The 26776-nt window shown below is 35.3% G+C and overlaps 1 protein-coding gene across 8 annotated transcripts in view; it reads left to right on the top strand.

The window, feature by feature from the left end:
* LOC136028917 (uncharacterized) overlaps positions 1 to 26776 on the top strand; it is a 166321-nt gene that overhangs the window by 69677 nt on the left and 69868 nt on the right. For 3 of the 8 annotated variants that reach the window (XR_010617920.1, XR_010617919.1, XM_065706887.1), the window contains one exon: positions 9537 to 9764. The exons of 1 other annotated variant lie outside the window; for it this stretch is intronic. The gene's annotated coding sequence lies outside the window, so the exon portion shown is untranslated. Of the gene's footprint in view, positions 1 to 4089; positions 4511 to 4755; positions 6197 to 9536; positions 9765 to 26776 lie in introns of those variants that run through there. 4 more of the 8 variants (XR_010617918.1, XR_010617917.1, XM_065706886.1 and 1 more) reach the window with 2 other exon arrangements.

Here is a 26776-nt window from a genome sequence, read left to right as displayed (position 1 = left end):
ATTTAGGAAAATAGGGAGAAACACCCCCTAAAAGTCGTAGGATCTTAGCGAAAATGACACCATCAGATTCAGCGTATTAGAGAACCCTACTGAAGAAGTTTCAAGCTCCTATCTACAAAAATGTGGAATTTTGCATTTTTTGCCAGAAGACAAATCACGGGTGCGTGTTTATTTGTTTGTTTTTTTTTGTTTTTTTTTCCCAGGGGTCATCGTATCGACCAAGTGGTCCTAGAATGTCGCAAGAGGGCTCATTCTAACGGAAATGAAAAGTTCTAGTGCCCTTTTTAGGTGACCAAAAAAATTGGAGGGCATCTAGGCCCCCTCCCACGCTCATTTTTTTCCCAAAGTCAACGGATCAAAATTTTGAGATAGCCATTTTGTTCAACATAGTCGAAAACCATAATAACTATGTCTTTGGGGATGACTCACTCCCCCACAATCCCTGGGGGAGGGGCTGCAAGTTACAAACTTTGACCAGTGTTTACATATAGTAATGGTTATTGGGAAGTGTACAGACGTTTTCAGGGGGATTTTTTTGTTTGGGGGTGGGGCTGAGGAGAGGGGGCTGTGTTGGAGGATCTTTCCTTGGAGGAATCTGTCATGGGGGAAGAAAAATTCAATGAAAAGGGCGCAGGATTCTCTAGCTATAAGAAAACAATGAAAAATAAACATGAAAACGTTTTTTCAAATGAAAGGAAGAAGTAGCATTGAAGCTTAAAACGAAGAGAGATTATTACGTATATGAGGGGTTCTAAAAATACTTTAGCATAAAGAGCGAGGTATTTAGGAGGAGATAAATACCTTGCTCTTTATGCTAAAGTATTTTTAGTAATTTCAACTATTTATTCTACGGCCTTTCTGATTCAGGGGTCATTCTTAAAGAATTGGGACAAAACTTACGATTTAGTGTAAAGAAGGAGGTATTAACGAGGGTACAAACCCCCTTATATACATAATAGAAATTAAAGAATATAAAAGTTTGTTACGTAAGTTAATTCTAAAGTTACGTATATTTTTTGCTAATAAAAAAATTCGTTAAAATTAAAATTAATAGTTGCCTTTTTATGTAACCGAAAAATTGCATGGCAACTAGGCCTCCTTCCCCATCCCATATTTCTGAAAATCGTATGATCAAAACTAAGAGAAAGCCATTTAGCCAAAAAAGGAACTAATATGCCAATTTCATTTGAATAGTTTACGTGTGGAGAGTCAAAATCAAACATGCATTAATTCAAAAACGTTCAGAAATTACATAAAAAAAACTAGTTTTTTTAACTGAAAGTAAGGAGCGATTCCTTACTGTCCAAATTTATGAGTCTGATAATGAAGGAAAATTGTCTGGGAAATCTGTGGGTCCGAAAGGAGAAATTATCACGTCATCTAAACCTTCTAATTTTATTGGAAATCAAATTTCAAGGGATAATGAGGACATTTTCCACGGTGAAATCAGAGAGCATAAACAGAAAGATCCCTTTTGCATGGCCATTAGCAATTATCTAAAATTTGCCAAAGGTATGCCTCCAGACGTTGCTAGAATCGTAATAAAAGAAATTGACAATTTTGTAATTGATGAAGACTTAGATTTTTTGTGTCATGTCACTATCCCCTCACAGAGATATAAAAGCTCCGATGTTCGCATACTACCTATAGTTCCTCAGTCTTTGATCAAATCTATTCTTGACATATACCATGATTCATCTATAGGTGGTCATTTTGGGTTCTTGAAAACTTATATTCGCATTCGTGAGAGATTCTATTTCAGAAATATGTATGCAATTATCAAAAAGTACGTTCAAAGTTGTCTAGTTTGCTGTCAACGCAAAGGGCTTAATTATGCTCCAAAAAGCCCATTGGGTAGTTTACCTGAAGTTAGTCGACCATTAGAGTTGGTTGGAATTGATTTATTAGGTCCACTTCCAGAATCGGTAAATGCAGGAAATAAATGGATTTAGGTAATATCTGATGCTTTTTCCAAGCATGTGACGCTGGTTGCTCTTCCAAATAAAACAGCTAATTATGTGACGAAAGCTTTTGTAGAGAAATTTATGCTGATCTATGGCCCATGTGAAAATTTGGTCAGCGACCAAGGAAAAGAATTTTGTTTAGGTATTTTAAAGAGTATTGCTGAAATTTTTAAGATAAAAAAGATGAGAACTACAAGCTTCCACCCTCAATGTAATGGAATGACAGAAAGACGTAACCGTGAAATTACGAATTTGCTCTCCATTTATGTTCGCCAAAAAGATTACTCTGACTGGGATAGTCAATTGCCGTATATTCAATGGTGCATTAATACTGCTTATCATGAGAGTTTGAAAGATAATCCACATTTTATAATGTTTCTCCGAGAGCCAAGGTTTCCTTTCGAAGATATTACGAGTAGTCACACATTCTATAATGTTGAGTAACTACAAGTCCGAAATGCTAGCACGTCAGAGATTATCTTATGATTCCGTAAAAACAAATTTAGAAAGTGCCAAACTAAAACAAAAGGAAAATTATGATCGGGATGCAAAAGATATTCGATTCAATGTAGGAGATTTAGTTTTGTTGCATGTGCCTCCAGTAGCCAGGCACAATAAGCTCGATAGAATCAGATGGCTTGGGCCATATCGTGTCATTCGTTTAATGGGAAATGGGAAAAAATTTGAAATTCGTAGAGTTGCTGATGGAAAAACAGAAATCATTCATCCTAATAGGCTTAAACCATATGTAGCTTCTCAGCCATGGGACCACCTAACTACTAAACAATTTGACAGGATTAAAACTGACAAACCTAGGAAAGAAGTAACTTGGGTAGATGATCAAGGTTATAACCTCACTTCTTCAAACAAAAATATTTTGACTACCCCTATCTTGACTAATTCTATAACCGCACCTTTATTGGATTCCCCTAATCCTAATATACAGACTCCTATTTTACCTGTTATCAACTTTTTACCGCCTAGCGATCGATGAATTACTTTTACAGAGACGATTGACACTGAAAATTCTATTGGTACCCCTGACACCAGTGTGCAACTTCTTACGCCTTTACCTAGAACTCCTAGATTTCCAATACCCGACAATCATCATGACGGTAACTATTCTGATCAACCCAGTCCTTTTGTGTGGACACCCCCACAACAACGTCCAATTTCGCTTCCCCCTAGACTCGAATGTTAAGACTCAAGCCTCACGCCAGGTATATTGAAACAAAGTATTTCCATTGGTTCCGAAGAAAGGTTAATGTGGGATGATTATTTAGGACCTGAATATCCAGATTCTTCGCCTCTAACAGATAGTCATGCTTTGGAACCAAAGCAACTATTCGTTACAGTAAAATGTTCATCTCCAGTGGCAAAAGCAGAGGTAGATAAAAGCCCCCTAGAGCTTTTATCGGTGGTCAAATTAGCGATGAAAATTACACGCGTCCAGCCGAATTGCTTGATTCTGAATTGCCGTATCAATTGAATTTTTCTGAAGGGAATGAAACTGATGACTCAAATCTTAGCTTGCGTAGTAATGTTTCAAATCGAACAGTTGTTGAGACACCTGTTTCTGGGCCGCCAGTTGTCGATATTTTTCAAGGGCAAGGTGAAGGTTCTTCGAGTTCGGTCGCTCCACAAATTTTGGCAGACAAGGTATCTGAATCAGAACCCCCTGTCGATTTGTTTGCTCCAATTGAACCTTTAATTAGGGATCGAGCAGGATCTTTTCCCCAATCTTCGTAGGAACGGGCGAAAAAACTGTGCGATCGGTCAAAAGCAATTTGTGAGGAAAATTTGCAACTTTTTGACGAGGCAACGTAATTTTGTAAACGTAGTGCAACAGAAACCGAAGGTGAACTTACACCATCGAGGCCAAATAAGGTTTTGAGGTGACCAGTTAGGGATACAAGGCCAGTTCCAAGACTTAATTACGGTCGACTAGGAGGTCTATAAATTGAAAGAAAATTCTTTACAATATGACAGGGTATAATTTTAGATTTTATCTTTTGTTCCATTAGTTTTGCATGTTGCATGATACAAATTTATTATTTAACTTTTGTTTTGCATGATACATAATCTTAAGATCGGAAACGATGAAAATCAAGAAACTTCGTTTTAGCATGCTTGCCATAAGCAGGAAAACTGCAGAGGAGAATAGAAAACTTAAGGAAGAGATTGAGAAATTAATGAGGGAAAGAGAAGTATTAAAAGAAAAGCTAGAGGCAGAGCAAACAAGAAGTCGCCTCTTGGAGGAAGATTTGGAAAACACGCGATATGAGTTAAATGATGCAAGACGAACAATATCAGAACTGGTTGAAGCAGAAGAGGAGATCAGAAAAATTGAAGAGACACAAAAGAAATTAAAAGAAGAAGAAGAAGAACAAAGAAAAAAGAAAGCGAGAAGATTAGAGCATTTGGGTTTTGGATCAAGACATTATTAACTGTGTGTCTAAAATTCTACTAACCATTTATTAGTTTTTTTTTTCTTTTTCTTTTTTTTTGGACACATATGAATATGAAGATCCTTAATCAGGATACAATACGCTATTTATTGAGTTCTTTGAATAGGTCACATATGGTAATAGTTTGGTTACTATTCTTTGGTTAACCAAATAAGAAAATTTAATGAGAAGAAAATGTTTTGAAGTTTGCATTTGAAGGCGCCTCAATGTGAACTTTACAAAAGTTTCGACGATTTTATTTTATTTATTTATAGTTTCTTCTAAACAATTTGTTTTTTTTTTGAAAACTAGAATGAAATACCAAGTAGTCATTTTTTTTTCAGGATGATTTCTTACACTGCATATCTAACGGATCGTATATGGTGAAAAGCAAGCCCAATTCTCAGGTTTAAGATTGCTTTGTAAAATCACCGCTTAGAATGTTGCAGATTTTAAATGTGTCTAAGATTTAAATGTCTTCCAAAGATTTTCAAAAAATATTTTTTATCGGTTCAGGATAGAATAGAGTATGTTGTAGAAACTCGCCAAGACGTACACTTTTAAATCAATCTTGCTCTCTCGCTAATTGCATTTTTGATTGGTATCAATTTTTATTTGGATTTTCATACGGAGTTATAGAAAAGTTAGATGCATTAACGGAAATGTCTCCAAATTGCAAGATTTGAGTCTAACCACAGAGGAAAGGCGAGCGGTTAGAGAATATTGTTCTTAAGTAGGAGTATTAGACGGGAATCTGATATAAACCGCAAATAGTATGATAAATGAAAGCTCCACATTTTTCTTTTGTTTTCTTTTCAAGAAAATTAATTAGTAGAATTCAATCTAAACAGTGAGAAAGTAGTGATAGAAACGATTCTTGGAAGTTAAGCTTAATTACAGCGTTTCAGATAGTGCATGCACTAAATGAAGTCAAGCTAGGTCTAGGACATTTAATTGTCCCATATGAAGGACTTCTGGAAGTCACTTCTTCAACTTGGACCATAGCAGGAGAATTTTCGTTCGACTTCTCCAAAGAAATTTCGGTTACAACCAGGAAGTATATAGGCCATCTCCAGAGATATGAAGCCGAACGTTTGCAACCCAATATTCCGAAAAATGTTTCAAATACCCAGCAGTTGGCCAGCTATAAATTGAAAGAGAATTTTGCAATTCGTTATGGCTATGAAAATCAAGAAATACTTTCGCACACTTTAAGTATTTTTCTAAAATCAAAATTGAAAACCAGAACCTTTCCATGAATATTGGAGTCAGTGCCCTAAATTTCCCTGCAATAAAATAATTTGAACCTAATTTAGTTGCACAGAAACTAAAAAACAAGGCTAATGCGGTGAAGGATCTTGAAATTTCATTAGAAGAATTGGAACGCTCCTTAAAACAAAATGAACCTATCATTAAAGAATCTTATCAGGCTGTTGACTTCATTATGTCAAAAAATCAAAGATATGACAACGCTATGATAGCCTCTCTTTTCAAACAGTTCGTGGAAACGAACTGTAGTAAGGAGCGACCCGGCTCAATAGTAACCAAAACTCTAAAAAATTGAATTTTGATATCAATAGCTACATCAAAAGAATTGTATTTTAATGCTGATTTTAAATATATAAGTTTCATCAAGTTTAGTCTTACCCATCAAAAGTTACAAGCCTGAGAAAATTTGCCTTATTTAAGAAAATAGGGGGAAACATCCCCTAAAAGTCGTAGGATCTTAACGAAAATGACACCATCAGATTCAGCGTATCAGAGAACCCTACTGTAGAAGTTTCTAGGTCCTATCTACAAAAATTTGGAATTTTGTATTTTTTGCCAGAAGACAAATCACGGGTGCGTGTTTATTTGTGTTTTTTTTGTTTTTTTTTCCCAGGGGTCATCGTATCGACCAAGTGGTCCTAGAATGTCGCAAGAGGGCTCATTCTAACGAAAATGAAAAGTTCTAATGCCCTTTTTAAGTGACCAAAAAAATTGGAGGGCATCTAGGCCCCCTCCCACGCTAATTTTTTCCCAAAGTCAACGGATCAAAATTTTGAGATAGCCATTTTGTTCAACATAGTCGAAAACCATAATAACTATGTCTTTGGGGATGACTTACTCACCTACAATCCCTGGGGGAGGGGCTGCAAGTTACAAACTTTGACCAGTGTTTACATATAGTAATGGTTATTGGGAAGTGTACAGACGTTTTCAGGGGGATTTTATTTTGTTTGGGGGTGGGGCTGAGTGGAGGGGGCTATGTTGGAGGATCTTTCATTGGTGGAATCTGTCATGGGGGACGAAAAATTCAATGAAAAGGGCGCAGGATTTTCTAGCATTACTATAAGAAAACAATGAAAAATAAACATGAAAACGTTTTTTCAAATGAAAGGAAGGAGTAGCATTGAAACTTAAAACGAACAGAGATTATTATGCATATGAGGGGTTCTAAAAATACTTTAGCATAAAGAGCGAGGTATTTAGGAGGAGATTAATAACTCGCTCTTTATGCTAAAGTATTTTTAGTAATTTCAACTATTTATTCTACGGCCTTTCTGATTCAGGGGTCATTCTTAAAGAATTGGTACAAAACTTACGATTTAGTGTAGAGAGCGAGGTATTAACGAGGGTACAAACCCCCTCGTATACATACTAAAAATATAAGATTATGAAAGTTTGTTACGTAAGTTAATTCTTAAGTTACGTATATTTTTTACTAATAAAAACGTTCGTTAAAAATTAAAAGTTCTAGTTGCCTCTTTAAGTAACCGAAAAATTGGAGGATAGCTAGGCCTCCTTCTCCACCCCTTATTTCTCAAAATCATCTGATCAAAACTAAGAGAAAGCCATTTAGCCAAAAAAAAAATTAATATACAAATTTCATTTTAATAATTTATGTGCGGAGAACCAAAACCAAACATGCATTAATTCAAAAACGTTCAGAAATTAAATTAAAAAAAACTAATTTTTTTAGCTGAAAGTAAGGAGCGACATTAAAACTTAAAACGAACAGAAATTACTCCGTATATGAAATGGGTTGTCCCCTCCGCAATCCCTCGCTCTTTACGCTAAAGTTTGACTCTTTACCACAATTCTACTTTTTAAAACAATTAAAAGCTTTAGCGTAAAGAGCGAGGGATTGCGGAGGGGACAACCCATTTCATATACGGATATACGAACAAATGAGCGTGGGAGGGGGCCTATATGCCCTCCAATTTTTTTGGTCACCTAAAAAGGGCACTAGAACTTTTCATTTCCGTTAGAATGAGCTCTCTTGCGACATTCTAGGACCACTTGGTCGATACGATGACCCCTGGAAAAAAAAAACAAAAAACAAAAAAAAACAAACGAACACGCACCCGTGATTTGTCTTCTGGCAAAAAATACAAAATTCCACATTTTTGTAGATAGGAGCTTGAAACTTCTACAGTAGGGTTCTCTGATACGCTGAATCTGATAGTGTCATTTTTGTTAAGATTCTACGACTTTTAAGGGGTGTTTCCTCCTATTTTCTTAAATAAGGCAAATTTTCTCATTCTTTTGATGTAGCTATTGATATCAAAATTCAATTTTTTAGAGTTTTGGTTACTATTGAGCCGGGTCGCTCCTTACTACAGTTCGTTACCACGAACTGTTTGATTTCCTATCATCACAAATAAGGAATAATGGGCTGGATTTGCAAAAATACTTTTCATCAAACAATTGTGGGGCAGCAATTTCTTTTTCTCTATTTGCTTTATCTTTCATTAAAAAGTCTTATTGGCCTGCTTGCCGAACGCTAAAAGTACCTTTATACCCTCAAGATTGTATTTTGTATTCACAAAATTTGTTTTCTGAATTTGACGGAACCAAAATCAAATTATCAATTTGGGGCGGATAAGTTTAGCGAAGTTTGGCCAACAGCTAATTAAATCAGTTATTTTTATGGCATTTTTTGCTTGGCCCAGTCGAATTTATAATGGCATATTTTTATTGCATTATCCATCGTTAATATTTATAACTCGTTAATTTGATTCTATAGAATAGATAATTCTGAAATTTGTTTCTACGCAGAAGCAAGTGAGACGTATCTACGAAATTTTACGAGACTTAGATGAAATATATTTTTTTTTTTGTGTTGTTTAAATCCCAATTTTTGTTTCTTCTTTTGTTTTCATAGTTATATTTGTTAGTTATTATTATTACCTTGAATTTACCATTTTTTCCTAATTATTCTAGTTTTTTTCTCATTAGCTCGACGTCAGCAACCGACAGAGTACAGTACAAAAAAAAATTAAAGATAAATTATAAAAAATGGTGTCTAAAGGAGGCCTTAGACGGTCAATCAGTTTGCTCAAACGTATCCGTCAATTCACTGACGTGTGCTTTAATCAACCTTCAATTGCCCTTTCAATCAACCCATCAATCTTTATCAAAGTAAATCTAGCACAGTGCTTTTGATCAAAATGATAGAGTCATTCAAACTTTCTATCAATCACCGTTAAAACAATGTAAAAAAAATAAACATTTTAAAATTGATAAATCTTAGAGTAAATCTCTTAAAGGGCTGAAGCCCAAGAAATGAAAATTATGAAGGTATATTTTCTTGTGAGAATTGCTGAATTCTTGCCAAAAATGTAGCAGTAAAATTACAAATGTAATGACGAAAATTTGTGCAAATTTTATTAACTTTGTATCCAAATTTCACCACTGTCTTTCCACTCAACCAGCCTTAAAATTTTCAACCTATTAGTCATAGTTGTTCCTTAGATACAGAGGATAGTTGCAATTGACAATCCTGACTCCAATAGAGTATTTACCTCAGTGTGAGCTCAACATCCCTGTTATACCTCAAATAAAAACCTTAAATATCGAATAAATATCCTATTTTTGACCTTTATTTACTCTATAAAGTCATTGATTGACGCCTTGTCATGATATTAGCTAAATATCCCTCCAATTTTGTTCTTCTTTATTTGCAATAATATTTCACGTTGCAGGGAGAAAGTCGTCTATTTGGGTATATATTGCCCTAATTTCATTGAAGACCAAATGTCCTCTATATAGGGGTCGATTTTAAGTTTTAGCGCTGTTCTTTTGTCGTTTTTTCTGCATTTCTTTTATCTCAAATCGATTGACGTCTTTTTTTTGTTTTTAGGTTGAAAATTAAAAAGCAGAGCAGTAAATTTCGAAAACAAGCCTGTTTACTGTTGCTGTCTTTTTGTGTAACAACCTTTATTTCTACATTGAAATTTGTTGCAACAGATCAGACTTCTTGCAATTTTAAAGTTAAAATAAAATCAAGGGTTCTCAAGCTTAAGTTAGTTTAATTCTCAATAAAATTGTTCTCTCTCCTTTTTGCATTTTAAAATAAATCGAACCCTTACATTTTGTCTCTTATTAACTTTTTTTGCTCATTCATCGTTAAACGAATTTACTACTCATCCAAGCTCTTGCTTCTTCTATGGCCTCTACTCCTCAGCCAAGGAACCGTTTCCTGAGTCAAGAAACAAATGAAAAAAAAGAAGAAGAACTTCTTGTACTTGTAAAGTTAAATGATATTATTTGATGAGCGTTACCTCTACTTTGTGAATGGTTAAATCACTATATTTTACATAAATGTACAAAGCGGTCACTTCAAGATCATATACAAGAAAATAAGCTTCAGCCCTCCTTAGAAAAAGTTATTCTGAATAAATATGACACTTTGGCTCCAGTTCTTTTCTCTGGCCCCCACCCCCCAAAAAAATGGTCTGACTGAAAAATGAGTCCTTTCCGCTAAAAAAAAATTCAATGGGTAAGTGTAATTCAGCCTATTCTAAATATTTTTTTTTCCACAGAAAGAAATTATCACGAGTAAATTAAATTGAAAACCTTAAGAGTGATGGAGAAAACCCGTAAACATCGATCATTTTTTAGTTGCATACCACTTAAACTGCTTAATAGATTATTTTTTACTCATAATTTTAATAATTTTTTATTTCTAAGGAATGTCCAAAACCATTAGGGTAATCATGAAAAATTTAAATCCGGAAGCTTTGAACTATCCTTACTTAGAAGTTTCTACCTAATCTTTTATATGTCTTTCATTTTTTCTGTTGGAATATTTTAACCCACAGCAACGAAAGTCTCAGCTCCTTCCTTTTCAATTTATTAGGAGAGCAGTTTGTAATCTAACTCTATCAGTAGGTCAAGAAGTAAAACATTGGATTTTTTCCCAAAATACTAGAAAGAGTTTTTGTACCTTCATAACATCAAAAATTCTTAGTTTATGGAAATTGAAACATTGAACTCCGGAGCAAACATTAATTTTCTGCTTTCAAATGTTTAAATTGGCCTTGATTTAAAAGGCCCTTTCTGCCTTGCTTGTTCGATTAATACTATTTTATACACTTACAAAAGTGGTGAATTCAAGCTTTCCTTTTTAATTTCTATAGGATAATTAAAATTTCCTTTAGTGGGGGGGGGGCATTTGGAGGATGATAACACAAAATTGATTATAGGATATTTACTCAATCTAGACATATTTCTGCATATATTCAATATTGAAACTACTTCAATGGGAAGACAGTACAAACAAAGTCGCTTTTTTCCCATAAACTGTGGACGAAGTAATATCACTTAGAGGTAAGTTAGCTACGTTCATCGAACTAATAATCAAGGTAAACACATTTACTCTTTTTCGGTATTTTTATTTACAATTTGACAACTTAACCCCCCCCCCTAGCTAATGAAAAAAAACATCATGCTCTTCTGTACTCGAAGTTTTGACGTATTCACGTCATCGCTAGGCTGCAAAGGGCATTGTTATAAATTTTTCTCAACTGTGCAAATTTGTCTTGACAAAATTTGCCTCTAACAGTCGTGATTCCCATGCTTCGCATACCTTAAAAAGCTCAAACCAGTGAAAAAAAAGACTGTTGAACTTGATGTTAATCATTTACCCTTTTTCGGTGTTTTTATTGACAATTTGACAACTTAATCCCCCCCTAACTATTGAAAAAAACATATGCTCTTCTTTCCTCGAAGCTTTGACGCATTCACGTCATTGCTAGGCTGCAAAGGGCATTGTTATAAATTTTTCTCAACTGTGCAAATTTGTCTTGACAAAATTTGCCTCTAACAGTCGTGATTCCCATGCTTCGCATACCTTAAAAAGCTCAAACCAGTGAAAAAAAAGACAGTTGAACTTGATGTTAATCATTTACCCTTTTTTGGTATCTTTATTGACAATTTGACAACTTAATCCCCCCCTAACTATTGAAAAAAACATATGCTCTTCTTTCCTCGAAGATTTGACGCATTCACGTCATTGCTAGGCTGCAAAGGGCATTGTTATAAATTTTTCTCAACTGTGCAAATTTGTCTTGACAAAATTTGCCTCTAACAGTCGCGATTCCCATGCTTCGCATACCTTAAAAAGCTCAAACCAGTGAAAAAAAAGACTGTTGAACTTGATGTTAATCATTTACCCTTTTTCGGTATTTTTATTGACAATTTGACAACTTAATCCCCCCCTAACTATTGAAAAAAACATATGCTCTTCTTTCCTCGAAGCTTTGACGCATTCACGTCATCGCTAGGCTGCAAAGGGCATTGTTATAAATTTTTCTCAACTGTGCAAATTTGTCTTGACAAAATTTGCCTCTAACAGTCGTGATTCCCATGCTTCGCATACCTTAAAAAGCTCAAACCAGTGAAAAAAAAGACTGTTGAACTTGATGTTAATCATTTACCCTTTTTTGGTATTTTTATTGACAATTTGACAACTTAATCCCCCCCTAACTATTGAAAAAAACATATGCTCTTCTTTCCTCGAAGATTTGACGCATTCACGTCATTGCTAGGCTGCAAAGGCCATTGTTATGAATTTTTCTCAACTGTGATTCTAAACAACTGTGATTCTCATGCTTCGCATACCTCAAGAAACTCAAACCATTGAAAAATAGACTGTTGAACCTTATGCTCTTGAACTTTAATTTGCAGTGAGGGGAGGGAAGGGGTCAGCTCGCCATACGATGAACAGCTTTTGAATCTTACATGTTGTTTCAAGACCTCTGGTAGGGTGTCCGGCAAGTTCTTTTTAGTAGCGCACGTAGTGAGAGCCAAATTCAAATTATGTCGCACTCTCTTTTTTGAAGCTCTTTTTCTTTTTTGAAGCTCTTTAATGGGAACAATGCTTGATGTAGCAGCAGGAAACTTGACTGATAACTAGTGCTTTGTATAATCTTTGCCTAAATTTTTTAAGGCCTAAAACCACTCTATCTTGACAACTCCACAGAACTTGCTATGGTAACAAACTCTTATCATTCTTAGAAACGAAGAAAAAATCAAAAATAACAGGCGATTTGAGAACTTCTGTGGAATCATTCCTTTGAAAAAAGGCCTTCAATAAAATAGGTGGTATCTGGAGCAGGATTGGTAAATTTTGCTTGTTCATAAAAGAGGCAGCTCCATATAGCAGGTCATGTACATGTAATCAAACAATTCATGGTAACAAACTGTAGTAAGGTGCGACCCGGCTCAATAGTAAACGAAACTATAAAAAACGGAATTTTGATACCAATAGATATATCAAAGAATCAGATTTTTATGCTGATTTTAAATATATGTTTCATCAAATTTAGTCAAACTCATCAAAAGTTACGAGCCTGAGAAAATTTGCCTTGTATTGGAAAATAGGAGGACACACCCTCTAAAAGTCATACACTCTTAACAAAAATCAAACCATCGGATTCAGCGTATCAGAGAACCCTGCTGTACAAGTTTCAAGCTCTTATCTACAAAAATGTAGAACTTAGTACTTTTTGTCAGAAGACCGATCACGGGTGAGTGTTTGTTGGTTTTTTTTTCCCAGGAGCAATCGTATCGACCAGGTGGTCCTAGGATGTCGCAATAGAGCTAAATTCTAACGGAAATTAAAAGTTCTAGTGCCCTTTTTAAGTGGCATAAGAAATTGGAGGGCACCTATGCCCCCTCCCAAGCTCATTTTTTCTCAAAGTCAACGGATCAAGATTTTGAGCTAACCATTTTTTTCAGCATAGTCGAAAAACATAATAACCATGTCTTTGGGGCTGACTTACTCCCCACAGTTTCCAGGGGAGGGGCCGTAAGTTACAAACTTTAACCAGCGTTTACATAAAGTAATGATTATTTGGAAGTGTACAGACCTTTTCAGGATGATTTTTTGGTTGGGGGGGGTAGTGGGAGGGGACTACGTGGGAGGATCTTCCCTTGGAGGAATTTGTCATGGGAGAAGAGAAATTCCCTGAAGAGGGCACTGGATTTTCTAGCATTATTTAAAAAAACAACGAAAAAATAAATATAAAAAAGTTTTTTCAACTGAAAGTAAGGACCAGCATTAAAACTTAAAACGAACAGAGATTATTACGCATATGGGGGGTCCATCTCTTCCTAAATAGCTTGGTATTTACGCTAAAGAGTTTTCAGTAATTTCAACTATTTATTCTACAGCCTTTGTGATTCAGGGGTCAATCTTAAAGAAGTCGGACAAAATTAAATCTTTTTTGTAAAGAGTGAGGTATTAACGAGGGGGCAAACCCCCTCATATACATAACAAAAATATACGAATATAGAGGTTCGTTACGTAAGTTAATTTGTAAATTATGTATATTTTTATACTAATAAAAACGTTCATTAAAAATTAAAGTTGCCTTTTTAAGTAACCGAAAAATTGAAGGGCAACTAGGCCTCCTCTCCCACCCCTTTCCTCAAAATCGTCTGATCAAAACTAAGGGAAAGCCATTTAGCGAAAAAAAATTAATACACAAATTTCGTTTTAATTATTCATTTGCGGAGAGCCAATATAAAAATCATGCATTAATTCAAAAACGTTCAGACATTAAATAAAAAAATAAGTTTCTTTAACTGAAAGTAAGGAGCGATACTAAAACTTAAAATGTACAGTAATAACTCTGTGTATGAAAGGGGCTGTTCCTCTCTCAACGTTCCGCTCTTAACGCTAAAGTTATTTACTGTTTAATAAAGCAGAATTGAGAGAAAGAGTTAATCATAAAGTTGGGAATCAGAAATTTAATGAGTAGATGTGCTGCTTTTTCTCCTTGTCTTATGTTTTCCCATGCTGTCAAAACAGGAGTATCTTAAATTGAAATTGTTAGGACGCTGATGAGGAACAGAACGAGAAAATGAAGAATACGGAGAAAAAACAATCTATTCAAAGCAAGAAAAAGAAAAACAATAATGCTGCGGAAAAAAATTCTTAGCTAAGGCGAAATTTCAATGAGGCTTTTTTAGGAAAAGACTCCGCGCTTTTCAATATTTTTTTTTTAGCAGCTTGGTGGTGAATTGAAAATTTTTTCCTGTCAACCAAATCGCCTGGAAAGGCTATAATATAGACAGAACTACACCAAGAATTCTGTTGTTTTTTTTTATCGTTGTCCTGTTTCCTTGCATTGTCCTGCTTTGCCAGCGTGATCTCTGACCCTATTTAAGAAAACTCACTTGCATGTTAATTTGAAAATCCAACCCAAAAAACAACTCGGACCTTATTAGAAAGTATATAGGATTAATCGAAGTGTAGCTCATACCTGGTATGCAAAGTATTTTGTGGCTAAAATCCATTTCAGCTTTGGTGTGTTTAGGTGAAAAGTGATATTATGACGTTGTCAATATTCCTTTTTGAATTTATTTATTTTTATAGAGCGTTTTATTTCTGCTCAATTAATACATATACTTGGTATATTTAATTTCAGGGCTCATTTTGCAACTACCTCCCATAACTTTTTGAAAAAGTTCTATGTTAAGAGTCTACACCAGCTTAATTTCAACCCACCTAGATCCCCAGAAGTTACTGCTAATAATCTTAACAAGTTCCTTGCTTCTATCGTCTGGAGCCCTCCGGCAATGTCTTGTCAATTTCTGACTGATGTTTTCCCACCTGCTTTCCCTTCTATATCTCCGTCTGAGATCGAAAGAAGAATTGGGAAACTATGGAAAACAAGTGTCTGCCCTTTGGATATCCCGTTTCCTTATATTAGTGCCCTCAGTGACTTTCTCTCGAAGACCTTGTCTGTTATTTTCAATGAGATTACTGAGTCTAGCCAATATCTCCAAATTTGGAAGCAGGGTTCCATAACCACCTTGAAAAAGAAAGGCAGAAAACCTGGTTTGGAAGGTGTTCATCCAATTTTAGTCACTCCAATAATCAAACTATATAAACGACTCCTTGCAGATTGGCTCGAGGAGAAAATCCTACCTTATACTGACCAGAGACAATTCAGGAACATCAAATCCACTTTTACATCCCATTACATTGTTTTTCTTAATGACTCATTTGGAAAAAGTCTTGAAAAACCTAATTATTGGCTATATTTAATTTCCATTCACTTTCAAAAAGCATTTGACTTTGTTAACTACAATATTTTAGCTGCAAAACTTGTAACTGATTTCAATATTTATTCTTTCTTGGCTAAATTGGTTGCCTCCTTTTCATCAAATATATCACAGGTAGTCAAATATCAGAATCATTATTCCAGCCCCCTCCCTGTTCATAATGGAGTACCTGTAGGCCCTTCCCTTTTTTCTGGTATGATAAATAGCCTCGCTAAGGAGTTTCCCGACGGATAAAAATTTGTGGATGACCTAATGGTTGTTGAAACTGGCTACCGAATCTTAGTAAGCAGCCCTATGAGTATCCTCAATGATATCGCAGATGACGCTGCGGTCTTAGACATGAGAGTAAACCCCTTTAAATCTACGATAATGCCAATATATTTCCTTAAAACCTCACCCCTATCCTCCCCGATATTTCTGTGTCTTTCCTTTAAATTACTTGGAGTTACAATTTCCTCTAATTTAAAGTGGGATATCAACTTTAAAGATATTGCCCATAAAGCAAATGCGTCCATGTCTCTCTTTAAGCTCTTGAATAATTTTAACGTCCCCCTTCCCGTTCTTTAAGGATCTATACTTCCTTTTTCCACCTCCATCTTGAATATTCTTGTCTGGTTTGTCATCCTGGCATCTCCCGAGATGAATCAGAAAAAATTGAATCCATTTAAAAAAGGGCCCTGAGAATAATTTTTAAAGAAACAGGTGTCATACTCGCTCTTTCTAAAAAAGGCCAGCCTGGAAACTCTTGAACACTGGAGAGGAACGTTGTGTCTCCGTTTTGCAAACAAAAATGCAATAATAAACCTTCGCACGGAAAACGCTTTCCCGAAAAGACATTCCACATCCAGACACCGTCTGTCACGGATTGTTTCTGAACTTGAATTGTTTCTATCTTGTCCCCCATCCGTTGATTAACCTCCAGATATGAAAAAAAAACCTTTTTCCTTTCATCACTGATAAAATAAACCGCCAGATTTCTTTCTTCTTTCTCTTGGCACTGTTGATACCCAAGTTCATGTTCGTTTGATTCTTTGTTCCATCGTCCTTGTTTATATTTTCTCTTTTAAACCTCTAACACTAATTTTTTATCACTCATTTTTGGTTTTGTTTTAGTTTTTAAATTTTACCACTTTTTTTAATAATAAATGGCTTTGGTTTTCTGATTTATTGTTTTTGGCATTGTTTTGCTAGTTTTTTAGTTGTTGAGCTATATCTATGATATTTTTTTTTGTTTGATGAGTGAAATGCGAATTTGGTCCTTCGGGGCTTGTGATTGAATTTGTAGAAATCAAATATCTTATCTCCTCGCAGCAGCTTCAATACAAATTTTCAAATTTCTTTCAAAAACTGATCTGGAATTAAACTAGGGATTCACCTAAAACCAAGCAAAGTGCGTAGATTGGTACCGGCTGGCCTAGTGGCCTTAAACTGCTGGGGACAGATAGCTCAGGTACCCGCACGTCCCACAATTAATAATATTGTGTTATTGCATATAATAGTATGTACTTATTGTTAGCTGACTGGAGAAGAATAGTGCTTCCAGTGGCTAGTTTTTCTGAAGAAGGAGTCAAAGAGATAAAAGGACTTGATGATAGTCCATATACCTCCCTACAATTTTTGGGACTGGAACTGGATTCAAAAATGTAACAAAAATGTATTGTTTTTAGGACAGTAACGTAAAATATAACGCTTAATTAAAATGTACGAAAAATGGCAGTACAACTAGGTCAGACAAGAGTTTGCAGACCAGGATTGGTCATTCATTGATGATAAGAGTATGGAAGAGGCTAGGCTTAAAATGAAATGGGTTTTAATTAAAGCAACAGAAAAACATACGGTAATTCCCTAGAAAAGAAGACCCAAAACCCTACCATTTATCACTCGTGATGTTAAGCAAACTGTACGTAAAAAGAAGAAGCATTGAAGCAAATGTAAGAGTAACCCCTCCCATGAGAACTAAGAGAAATTTAAAACAACCCGAAATAAAATTAGGTATCTCACGAGAAAGCTTACGACAGAATATAGAGAGGGATTGGCATTGGATTCAAAATCTAATCCTAAGAGATTTTGGAACTATGCTTCAGCTCGGAATCCGGAGACACTCAGTTAGGGAACTACTGGTGAATGGCAATAAAGTTAGTACCCCAAAAGATATAGCAGCTGAATTGAGTAGTCCATTTAGAAGTGTTCACGCATTTTTGAATGGAACATGAAATAGTTGTGGGAAAAGTCAAGTGTATGGCCAATTGTAGAAAAAAAGCCAAGACAGATATTGCAATTAAGTGGGCATGAAGTCAAGGTTAATTTTACCCCTTTGATTGCCGTTGTTACTGTCTCTCACTTAGGCTACACCTCTCATGATGCTTGTGACTACACAATGCTGAACTAGAGTCAACCTTGTTGGAGGGTCTCCCCGGGGTTGACACACGCTGGTTGCCAGTGTCAACGTTACACCTGTACACAAAGAGGGTAGCCATTCCTGCGTTTCCAATTATCGACCCATTAGTCTTACATCTGTAGCTGGTAAAATCTTAGAAGGAATCGCGAATATTCACATTGTCGAAGACTTGACCACCAATGAGCTGCTCAGTGATAGTCAGCATGGCTTCAGACATGGACGCTGGGTTGAGACTAATTTGATTGATGCGTATGATTATGTTACTGAGCATCTAGATCAAGCAATCCTTTTCGACATGGTTCAATTGGATTTTGCGCAAACCTTCGATAAAGTATGTCACCGTCGACTAAGGACCAAGTTATTTGTAATTGGAATACATAATGAAATTGTAGAGTGGGTGCTTCAGTTTCTTCCAGGGAAAAAGCAAAGGTTGAAAATATTTCGAAAAAATGGACAGGTATTCTTTTCGTGGAAGTATTAAATGGAGTGTTCCAAGGAATTATCTTGGGACCGACTTAATTCAACATTTATATTAATGATACACCAACCACAGTCAAAAATAAAATAAGTGTTTATGCTGATAACTACAAACTCATTGGACCTGTCGATACACCCGATAAGAGAGCCTCTATGCAAAATGATCTATGGGTACTTTCCCAGTGGGCAACTTTGTGGAGGCTTGAATTCAATGTAAATAAATGTCAAACAATCCACTTTGGAAAGTAAAATGAGAAATGCCCTTATCATATGTTAGGGATGGATGGATCGAAATAGACTATTATCTCGTCTGAAGCGGAGAGAGACTTGGGGGTCATAGTCAATAAAGAATTAAAATTCAGTATGCATACACAAACAGCTACAGCCAAAGCACTAAAAATCCTTGGCATTATAAAAAGAACAATCACTAGTGGGTCACCTATGGTGATGATTAAATTATATAAGGCATTGGTCAGGACTAATTTGGAGTTTGGCATGTGTGTTGCTAGCCCCCTCAACAAAGGTGACCAACAGAAGTTAGAAGTAGTTCAGAGACGGGCTACGAAAGCAATTGAGGGATGCAAATACTTAAACTACTCGTCCTGTCTCAAGAAACTGAAACTCCCCGCTCTTGTCTACAGATGTAAAAGGGGTGATATTATTATGACGCATAAGCTCCTAAATTCTAGCTCTCCATTAAATGAGCCATTTCAACTTGACCGGTCTGCCAGAACTAGGCGGCATAGTCAGAAACTATATCAGAAGAGAACTGCCACTAGACTACGCAATAACCTCTTCCCTAACAGAATAGTGAGTTTGCGGAATTCGCTCACCGATGAAGCGGTCACTACTCCCAGTATTGCTGCCTTTAAAAGAGTTGTTGAAGGAGAATGGTTATCAAAGCCGTGGTGAACTGAGTAGGATGCCGTTGAGATGTCCAACCATTGTCATCACTAACCAGCGATTCTACAGGATGTAATCCTTGTTTCGCTGGACAATGCGATTTAAGGTAATTTAAGGTGATTATGGCGGCAACACTGATTACACGCTGATAGAAACAGTTCCTCACTTTGATCAATCTATAATCAAACAGTTCGTGGTAACGAACTGTAGTAAGGAGCGACCCGGCTCAATAGTAACCAAAACTCTAAAAATTTGAATTTTGATATCAATAGCTACATCAAAAGAATCGCATTTTAATGCTGATTTTAAATATATAAATTTCATCAAGTTTAGTCTTACCCATCAAAAGTTACGAGCCTGAGAAAATTTGCCTTATTTAGGAAAATAGGGGGAAATACCCCTAAAAGTCGTAGGATCTTAACGAAAATGACACCATCAGATTCAGCGTATCAGAGAACCCTACTGTAGAAGTTTTAAGCTCCTATCTACAAAAATGTGGAATTTTGTATTTTTTGCCAGAAGACAAATCACGGGTGCGTGTTTATTTGTTTGTTTGTTTTTTTTTTCTTTTCCCCAGGGGTCATCGTATCGACCAAGTGGTCCTAGAATGTCGCAAGAGGGCTCATTCTAACGGAAATGAAAAGTTCTAGTGCCCTTTTTAAGTGACCAAAAAAATTGGAGGGCATCTAGGCCCCCTCCCACGCTAATTTTTTTTCCAAAGTCAACGGATCAGAATTTTGAGATAGCCATTTTGTTCAGCATAGTCGAAAACCATAATAACTATGTCTTTGGGGGTGACCTACTCCCCCACAATCCCTGGGGGAGGGGCTGCAAGTTACAAACTTTGACCAGTGTTTACATATAGTAATGGTTATTGGGAAGTGTACAGACGTTTTCAGGGGGATTTTATTTTGTTTGGGGGTGGGGCTGAGGAGAGGGGGCTATGTTGGAGGATCTTTCTTTCGAGGAATCTGTCATGGGGGAAGAAAAATTCAATGATAAGGGCGCAGGATTCTCTAGCATTACTATAAGAAAACAATGAAAAATAAACATGAAAACGTTTTTTCAAATGAAAGGAAGAAGTAGCATTGAAGCTTAAAAAGAACAGAGATTATTACGCATATGAGGGGTTCTAAAAATACTTTAGCATAAAGAGCGAGGTATGTAAGAGGAGATAAATACCTTGCTCTTTATGCTAAAGTATTTTTAGTAATTTCAACTATTTATTCTACGGCCCTTCTGATTCAGGGGTCATTCTTAAAGAATTGGGACAAAACTTACGATTTAGTGTAAAGAGCGAGGTATTAACGAGGGTACAAACCCCCTCGTATACATGATAAAAATATAAGGTTATGAAAGTTTGTTACGTAAGTTAATTCTTAAGTTACGTATATTTTTTACTGATAAAAACGTTCGTTAAAAATTAAAAGTCCTAGTTGCCTTTTTAAGTAACCGATAAATTGGAGGGCAACTAGGCCTCCTTCTCCACCCCTTATTTCTCAAAATCGTCTGATCAAAACTAAGAGAAAGCCATTTAGCCAAAAAAAGAATTAATATACAAATTTCATTTTTATAATTTATGTGCGGAGAGCCAAAACCAAACATGCATTAATTCAAAAACGTTCAGAAATTAAATAAAAAAAACTAATTTTTTTTAGCTGAAAGTAAGGAGCGACATTAAAACTTAAAACGAACAGAAATTACTCCGTATATGAAATGAGTTGTCCCCTCCGCAATCCCTCGCTGTTTACGCTAAAGTTTGACTCTTTGCCACAATTCTACTTTTTAAAACAATTAAAAGCTTTAGCGTGAAGAGCGAGGGATTGCGGAGGGGAGAACTCATTTCATATACGGAGTAATTTCTGTTCGTTTTAAGTTTTAATGTCGCTCCTTACTTTCAGCTAAAAAAAATTAGTTTTTTTTATTTAATAGATAAACAGGAGCCATGATAAAATCCGTATTGGAGTTTTCGTTCTTTTTGGAACATATCATTTATTCTCCCTTTCCCATCTTTTTGCCTTCTTTATTATATCTATTTTGCTAATAAAGGTTCTATGCAGTTTGTACATACATGTATAAACTTGGGAGGGGGACATTTGAAAAATCGGTGAATTAGATGGAACATATTTGGGACAGAGGCATATTTCTGATTTTTTAAGTCCAGGCCTTAAACTTGCTCATTCTTACGAGCCTCAGCCGATTCTAAGCTATTATAATCCCAAACTGTCAGTACAATTTTCCTTTTTTTCAGTTTTAGATGTAAAGCATTACGAAACTTTATAACAATATACCCTCCAAAGTACCCTTTTTTCCGATTGTGAAGCAGCGTAAAGGATTGTGTGCCATCTACGGTCCGCGCTCCATGGGCAAAAAGTCTCAGCTGCCCCTCTTCCTGGTGTCCCCTTTTTTAAGGCAAATTTTTACTTCTTTCTAATTTTCTTGCACAATACCCTTGTTCTGTCTTTCTGGGGTAAGGATGAAATGTGGTCTTACTTTTTTCAGAGACATTTCAGTTGTCAAATGGATTTTCGGACGGCTGGATTAATTACGGATCAATTGTCCCCATTTGTTATCCAACGTGGTAGAAAACACTATGATTAATGTACATTTAAAAGGATTTTGTAATAGCTGTTGGGTGAAAGTTTCGTCTTGCAAGAAAATTTAGCCGTACCGGTTTATGCAGAGGGGCTTAAAGTGAGAGTGGTTAGGCGAGATAGAATATCTTTGGTAAAAAGTGAACTTAATTTCCTTTTTTTCTATTGATTCTTTTATTTTCGGTTTTCTTTTTTAATGCAGACTTCTAGATTTCATTCTAGAATCAGAACAGTCCAAATCAGAACTGACATTTCGGGTAGTGATTATTTTGTGCCATAGGCCTTTTTTCACCAGCCTCTGTTGAATACTTTTTAAATCTTTATTTGGGGTGGGGGAGAATCTTAAGGGTGTTCTAGGAATGGCTCATGGTTTTTAAGCCCCTGAATTCACTTTGCTTTGGGTAGTTAATCTTTAAGAACTCATGAACCATGTTTAGTGGACATTTCAATTGAAAAAAGTTAAATGTATGCATATTCATTTTATTAAACATTCGGGCATTTTTTTCTGTCAAAAGGTATTAACACAGCCATCTTCGTACCAGATATCAATGTCATCCGTTTAAGTTCATCACTCCATTATCTTGTTTGGTGAACAAAACATTATGTCTCATAAATTATAAGTATTTATTTGCTATTCAGTTTCGTAATAATTAAGTTATAAAAATATTATCCAAGATTGTATTTTCCTATACCACCTATTATATTCCGATATAAGTACTTGTTTTATTTAAGGTATGTTGTATTTACTCGTTATATAATCTAGAATGCAGCTGAGAAAACGTAGTATTATTTTGTGGAAAACCAGCGATAAGTCATACTTTAATTAAAATTCGTCATTATTAAGAGCTTAGTCTTAGATACGTGATTTACATAATTGGAACGGATCTGCTCTATTAGGGAAGGGGGGGTTAATTCCGAAAAAATAAAAAAAAAATGACGTATTTTTAACTTACGAAGGAGTGATCGGATCTTCACGAAACTTCATATTTAGAAGTACCTCGTAACTCAGATCTCTTATTTTAAATCTCAACCGGATCCAGCGTCATTAAAGGGGGGGGGGCACGAAATCTTAGAAAATACTTAAAGCGGAGAAATCAGGATGAAACTGGATGGGAAGAATAAAAAGCTGTCTAAGACACGAGACTGACATAACCGCCTTAATGAAATTTGATATTTAAAAGGATCTTGTGCTTTAATGCTCTAATTTTAAATTCCGATGAGATCCTGTGACATTGGGGGGAGTTGGAGGGGGAAACCGGAATTCTTGGAAAATGTGAAAATTGGGGTATTTTTATCTTACGAATAGATTATCGGATCTTAAGGAAATTTGATTTTTAGAAGGAATTCATGTCTCAGCTCTTGTTTCAAATCCCGACCAGATCTTTTGACATTGGGGGGAGTTGGAGGGGGATATCTTGGAAAAACCCTTGGAGTGGAGGAATCGGGATGAAGCTTGGTGGATAGAATAAACAAATGTCCTTGATACGTGATTGACAGAATCGTACTGGATTCGCTCTCTTCGGGGGAGTTGGGGGGAGGGTTCAGTGATTTGGCGGGTTTGGTACTTCTGGACGTGCTAGGACGATGAAAATTGGTAGGCGTGTCAGGGAGCTGCACAATTTGACTTGATAAAATCGTTTTCCCAGATTCGACCATCTGGGGGGCTAAAGGGAGAGGAAAAATTAGAAAAAACAAGGTATTTATAACTTACGAGTGGGTAATCGGATCTTAATGAATTTTGATATTTAGAAGGACATCGTGACTCAGAGCTCTTATTTTAAATCCTGACCGGCATTAAGCCTCTTATTTTCCTTTTTAAATCAATCTATTGATTCATAGAATTTTGTTAAGGCTCATGCAATATGATCTCTTGGCTCTTAGATCGTCTCGCCTCGTCACAAGTGCCATATGCGCTCTTAGCTCTTGTTCTATTATATTTTTAAATGTTTGTGTCTATTCTCTAAGTCTCGAAAATTGTTTATAAACAAACAAAATCGTCATCTAGCCTAATAATCTAAATTTATAAGTATTTGTCTTTTAATATGTTTTAGTGAGAACTATTAGATGGGACTGAGGGCGATTAATTGTATACATAGATTATTTAAAAAATGGAAAAATGCATTTGCATCCATGTTTATTTTTCAGAATTATGTAAAAAAAAAAAGCAAAAAAAAAACTTTACAACAGTGAATGAAGTGGAGATATGGGGTCTTCCCCTTGCGAAATGTGTTAACTAGGTTTTTCCCTTGAGAATTGTGTTAACTAGTTTTTTACCCTTGCGAAATATGTTAACTAGGTTCTTCCCCTTGCGAATTTTGCATATTGTGAAATAAGATGTGTCTTTATAACATGTTTCCTTATGTTCTGGTAAAACCTTATGTTAAAAGGAAAGTATTTAGGAAGGGGGCAATCCTAATAAACCTAATATTTTACTTCCGTTTTGAGTTTTAATGTTGCTAATAACTTTCAGTTAAAACGGTTTTCTTTTTTGTTTTTTATTTAACTAAGGCTAAGAACAGTAAGATGAAAATTTATGAAGTATATGAATACACGGGTTATCAAAAGGAGATATCGGCAATGTCATAGCAACGGCTAGTTAAATTAAGTTGAAACATACAGGACTTGATAAGACGGCTGTACAACTAACCAAAAGGAGATATGTTAATACTACTACAGCTATTAGTACTAGTGCTACTACTATTACAAGTATAACTAAAAGTATGAAGGTGAAATTTGCAGGGAATTTTGAGAAGGTAAAGTTTTATACCTTCTCATTTTTATACCTTCTATTTTTATTTTTGTTTTTAATTCTATATTTAATTCTATTAATTCGTTTCTATTTTTATTTTTTACAGCTATTAGTACTAGTGCTACTACTATTACAAGTATAACTAAAAGTATGAAGGTGAAATTTGCAGGGACTTTTGAGAAAATACATTTAAAATGCTTTCACTTTGTTAACTTTAATAAATCAAAAATATCAAGAGTTACGTATATTATATATTATTATATATAAGACTTATTATAAGTTTATATTAAACTGATAATTCTCGTTCATTTGTGTAATTGATCAAAAGCTACAAACTGGAGAAAATTTGCTAACCCTCAGAAAGGAGGGGTAAAGCTTCAAGAAATAAAAGATTTTAATGAAAATTACATCGCGAGTTTTGACATATCAGAGAGCACTACTGTAAAAGTTTCAAGCTTCGATTTACAAAAACCCAAAAGAAAATTTTTATCTCTATTAGAGATAATCAACAAATAAAAAAATATGAAACAATTTTAATAATATGAAAAAAACTTCGTTTTCTTAAAGAGTTAAAGAGGCTGCGTCCCAAAGTCGAACCTTAAAACGTACAGGAATTAGGAGAGGCAGTAAGGGGCTGCCGCCCCCCAAACCCCCCGCTTTTAAAGACTCTTTTGTACAGGTTTTTTGTTGTAACCCCCCGCTCTTGGCTTCGGAAAGGCCCTCTTTTAATTAACAAAAAATTGAAATGAATGAATAATGGACTAACTTCGAAAAATGTTAAACACAAGAGGACAGGAGAACCATTGCGCCGAAACTAGTAATTAGTAACAATGAAGTCCCCCCACAACAAAAAACAAACAAAAAAAACTTCATATTTAGAAGGACCTCGTAAATCAGATTTTTTATTTTGAATCTCAACCGGATCCAGCGTCAAAAATCAACCTGTAAATCCATTTTTTTGTATATATATATATATATATATATATATATATATATATATATATATATATATATATTAAATTTAAGAATCACACAACAATGCTTCCCTGAGACTACACACCACTTCTAATATTGATTGGAAGGTAGGGGAGATTGTAACATCGAAACAACCTTATCAATATCATGGGTTTCAAATGAATAATGTGAGTATAACAACTAATAACCTATTAATAATAATTCACTGCAGCACCAGGCCACCAGAGGCCAACACAGCTGCTCACATTCTTCATCCACCCTATTTCGTTTAAGACTTTACTTTTATTACCCCTCCCACAAGCATTCGACTTCCTTTAAAATCTTCCTTTCTACCTCTTTTCACTTCATTTTGAGATACCCTGCTTATCGTCCGGCTCCAGATAGATGGTGAAAAAGGACGATCGTAAGGATATATTCCACAAAAGTGACGTATTAAATTTATAACTAATGTGTAATACTACTATTTCTGTAGATGCGAGAATTTTGTATACCCTCGTACCCCTTATACCCTAAAGTCGGATTTTTTTCAAATTTAAAATACACAATTTTTGATTTGAGCTTTGAAAATCTTAGCCTATATTAGTCGGTTTAGCGAAACAGCTTTAAATATATTCACACAATAAACTATCAAAATTCCTTCTTCATGGCGTCGTTTTTCTTTGCATATTTCCTATGGTGACAGCATGAAATAGCTCAACCGGATCCGGTCCTACAAAGAGCTTTGGTTTTATTGTGATGGAACCGCGTAAATTCATTCCGAATTTAATTGTTCCAACACCCTAAACATAATATAATTTTTTTTTATTCTTTTCATAGAGTTTACATACAAAAAGACTAGACTATATTTTTCATATAATTATTTTTTTCCAGATATTAAGGAGGCCTAGACGGTAAATCATTTTGATCAAAAGCTTGCATCATTCCATTGA

The sequence above is a fragment of the Artemia franciscana genome, chromosome 7, assembly GCF_032884065.1.
Source record: "Artemia franciscana chromosome 7, ASM3288406v1, whole genome shotgun sequence".
Classification (NCBI taxonomy): domain Eukaryota; kingdom Metazoa; phylum Arthropoda; class Branchiopoda; order Anostraca; family Artemiidae; genus Artemia; species Artemia franciscana.
This window is presented reverse-complemented; position numbering and strand designations above follow the sequence as displayed.